Source organism: Limulus polyphemus, unplaced genomic scaffold (genome assembly GCF_000517525.1).
Source record: "Limulus polyphemus unplaced genomic scaffold, Limulus_polyphemus-2.1.2 Scaffold5791, whole genome shotgun sequence".
NCBI lineage: Eukaryota > Metazoa > Arthropoda > Merostomata > Xiphosura > Limulidae > Limulus > Limulus polyphemus.
The window spans coordinates 32,079-36,917 of record NW_013671401.1 but is presented as its reverse complement, the minus strand read 5'-3'; positions in this window follow the sequence as shown (position 1 = coordinate 36,917).

Sequence of the window (4,839 nt, the reverse complement as noted above, 5' to 3'; positions counted from 1 at the left end):
TCTTGACTACTCAACATACCTGAAGATAACGTTCTTCTTCTTGACTACTCAACATACCTGAAGATAATGTTCTTCTTCTTGACTACTCATATATATAACAGATCTTTCAACTGTTTCGTTTACTTAGTTATTAATTTCAGAGATCAAAGATGTAATTGTATTGTATTCATAATTTGTATAACTGATTTCCTGCATGTCTCTGAAAAGTGTTTTATTATTCATCCCGTTCCCGCTAGATGTCCACTGGGGGGTATTTTAATTATCATTATTTTTTATCCTACAATTTTCAAACACACTGAAATGATACGTTTCATAAGTATAAAACTATTTAATGCATTACAGGAATACAATATTTGTGCTCAATTTTTATGAACTCAGTACAAAACGACTAACGTTAGTTAACTGGGCCTGTCATAATTTTCTTTTGCAGTCAAGAAGAAAACAAAGAGGATAAAACATTATTTTAATCACCCCATGTCAACCTTATCCATTGTCCACGACAGGATTAGCTGGGAATCAAGAAATAGAGAACGAGTCGGAACAGTATTTATATAAGCCATTTGTTACAACAACAATTGTAATGGTGTGAACGCCTTTACTAAGCTGTTTAAGCACGCTTGTAAGTAATTCTTCTTGTCATAAGGCATTAATATTAGGACTATTATATTTCTAACACTACATTCTTTATTCAGTATCTTAGGAGGTTTTAAGAAGCAAAAGAAAAGTGTATAAGAGTATTAATATTAGGACTATTATACTTCTAACACAACACTCTTTATTCAGTACTTTAGGAGTTTTTAAGAAGTAAAAGAAAAGTGTATAAGAGTATTTCAACCATACCATGTCTGTCATATCCATTGATGGACAGTCTAAGTTGGATCGTTTTGTTTCGTTAATACTTATTGCTCTCCTAGAAGCTCTAGCAATCGAAATGTCGGACCATTTAATATCCTGACCACAAGAAATATTCTCTTTAACTAAACTTATATTTCGTACAACATCTTGTTTTATGCTTTTAATTCATGTTTAAAATTACTTGCTCTTTACACTTTGCTTGTTTTAGAGACAAGACACATTGGGTAATCTTCTGTATTCACTGCGGGGAATCGGACCCCGGATTTTAGCATTGTATATCCGTAAACTTAACGCTGTCCCACCGGAGGAGCTGCAGTTTACATCCCCTGTTTTGTACTTTTCACTACTTTTCAGATCTTATTTTTAAAAATGATATAATTAAATATAAAATGTTGCCTTTTACAAAACATTTTTGGCTTTAAAATGTATAAAATCACCTCAAATTGTATAGTTCCTGATTAAAATCATAAGAATATAAATATATTACTTATATGATAAAATATAAAATCACAGCAAATTGTATGATACCTGAATAAAATCATAAAACATAGATTATTTCATAAGATATTATATACTTATTATTATTATAGTACTAATGTAACTGCCCCCAATGGCACAGCGGTATGTCTGCGGACTTACGACGCTAGAAACCGGGTTTCGATACCCGTGGTGGGCAGAGCACAGATAGCCCTTGTGTAGCTTTCTGCATAATTAAAAACAAACAAACAAACTTGTGTAACTTTCTTATAATAAAGTTAAAGATTATCAGTTATATACTTAATATAATAAAGTTTTTACTGTACTTTTTTTTAGATGGGAAATATAACTTTATATATCAAAGTCAATCTATAATTTAATATTAACTATTACTGAAGGAGGCTTTAAATGTTTGAACAAAATACTTTCATATTCCAATCTTCGTATTTTAATGCTACATTTGTTTCATTGTATTGTTTTTAAAGTGAAAATAAGAAGAGCTGAAGAGTATTGAAAATTTTGAAATAGGTTCTGTAAACAAAAAGTAATTTCAAATAACTTAGATGAAAATTCGTTGAAATAATGAACTTTTGGTTCATTCTATAAACACGAATATAGCGATTTAGACGGCTTTATAAGTACAGTAACCTTTAGTTTTGCTCATTCAATACTGTGAAATAGTCATTGTTAATATGCAGACATTTTAAAAATGGTTTAAAACGAGCGATTTTTATGGCCGCCATTTTGTTTCATCCCGATCCCTAATGTTAAATACTACCATACTTAAAAATATACATATCTGTTGTAGAATAGGGAATTTGCTGCTTTAAACAAAGGCCTCTCATACGTACTGAAAACAAGTATTAGGAATTAACTTTTTGTGTTAACATTATATTAAAACTGTGGCGTATTGGACAGATAAGTGTTAGTATTAGGCTAAATGTTGAAGCCATTACAATTTGTAAATTGTACAAAAGAAGCGTATTTGCCAATTGAGGGTGGTTGGTTTTTGTTCAGTACATCAATTACAGCTGATTAATATATTTTTATTTTTTATTATAGTTTTAATGACGTATTAACTGAGAAAATTAACATTTACGATTGCACTCGCTTTCCGCTAGGATGAGTTCTCGTTGAAGCTCATTATTGGCTGCCTTGTTTAGTTTCACGGAAAAACGAAATTTCTGCTGTTCTATGTATGCATTTTAATTTTTTATTCATTATATAAAATATTTTTAAACTAATTATATGTTTATACGAAGATATCAAAGTTGTCATAATTGTTAAAATATGTGTTTTACTGCAGCTTGGTGTAATTATATAATGTTATTCAATCTCTCTGTAAAATGTAACAATAATTAATAAACAAGGCAGAACTTACCACTTTTTGAACATGGCTGTCTGAACTAATACCTTATTAGTATTTATTAGTTTCCGATAATAAAGTTCTTTCTCACCAATAAACAACTAATATTACTAAGTTATCTCATTAAAGGAAAGTTTATAGAAAATTGGTATTATAAAGTTATGTAATGAAAAGGAAAGTCCAGAGACAATATTACAAAGTTATTTAATTGAAAGGAAAGTCCAGAGACAATATTACAAAGTTATTTAATTGAAAGAAAAGTCCAGAGACAATATTACAAAGTTATTTAAAAGGAAAGTCCAGAGACAATATTACAAAGTTATTTAATTGAAAGAAAAGTCTAAAGACAATATTACAAAGTTATTTAATTGAAAGGTAAGTCCAGAGACAATATTACAAAGTTATTTAATTGAAAGGAAAGTCCAGAGACAATATTACAAAGTTATTTAATTGAAAGGAAAGTCCAGAGACAATATCGGACTTTTCTTTCAATTAAATAACTTTGTTAGAGACAATATTACAAAGTTATTTAATTGAAAGAAAAGTTTAGAGATAATTAGTATTACAAATGTATTTATCTGAAAGAAAATCCAATAAATAATTAATGTCACAAAGTTAGTTAATTACAAGGAAGTTCCGAGTTTATCTAACTAAAAAGAAAGTCCAGAGACCATTGCATGATGTACAGACTTAAACTAGGAATTTGTTGGAACAGTAATATGCTAATAATTTTTTTAGTCGAATTGTAGATAGCTTTAGTGTTCCATGAGATTATCTTTTTGTTGCTTTTATTATTATTAGTTTGCTGGCAGTAATGGTTGAACATTAGACTGCCTGCTCATTAGTAATGTGAAATATAATAACTGTGACGTAATGTTCGAAAAGCAGGGACATTCTTAATTCGAAAGTTCAAGATATCGGCTTACACTAAAAATGATTTTTTTTTTAGAAATATCCATTAACTGTTGCAAACCCATTACCGTGTAACACAGGTTTGCTGGGTGATCCATAATAATGATTATTTTCCCGAAAGGGTGCCGACGTTCGCCTGGATTGGTCACCTATTTTAACCACTTAAACCATTATAGAATAGTGTGTTGTCTGTCAGTCAGTCAATAGATACTAAAATGACGTTACATAAGGGACGCTTAACGTTGCAATTTGTACTGTCGTGACGTCAGTAAAATCTGCGCATGCAATGAATCACGAGACGAATTATGCACTCTGTAGACTACAAAACAGCAGGACATATGAACTTCAAAAGCAAGGAATATAAATATTTGTTACTCTTAATTTTGGTTTTATTTAATTCTGAAACAGAACACTTTCTGAATTCGGGGACCTGCGCTAGGACATCAAGTTTTATGAACACGAGTTGCAGTTAAACCTGTGTCTAAACCTGAATTTTATCGCATAAAAAGTGTTTTAAAGCCACGTGAATTTTATCAGATTTGGTGTCTAAACCTGAAGTGTTTTAAAGTCATAAAATTCTTGGTCAAATTTGATATCCTTAAATAAAAACTGAAGTAAGTCTGAAAGCTTATAACGCTAACAACCGAGTTTCAATACCGGCGGTAAGCACAGCACAAACAATCCAAAACTCTAAAAATTAATACGTGTGTAGGAGACGAGTCAGATATATATATATATATATCTTAAGCTTATCCAGTTATTAAGCATAACATATCCATCCAAAAGTTTCACGTTATTCCGCGCGAATTCTGCAGCCTTGACACTTGAGCTGCTGTGAAATTGATTTGGCTGAAATTTATATTCATTTCGAGTTTTTTGTGATGAATTATTTGTGTTTTATTCTGACGAGTAGAGTCAAACTGATGGCGAGTTAAGATGATGAGAATGTGTCTTTGATCTTGTGGCATACTGATCTAAAGAATACATCATCAGTCATGCATCAAATGTTTGTTCCAGTAGAACAACTAGTTAGTAACAGTTTTCGGATATTCATGATCTAAAGAATAAATCATCAGTCATGCATCAAATGTTTGTTCCAGTAGAACAACTAGTTAGTAACAGTTTTCGGATATTCAAAATCTAAAGAATAAATCATCAGTCATGCATCAAATGTTTGTTCCAGTAGAACAACTAGTTAGTAACAGTTTTCGGATATTCATGATCTAAAG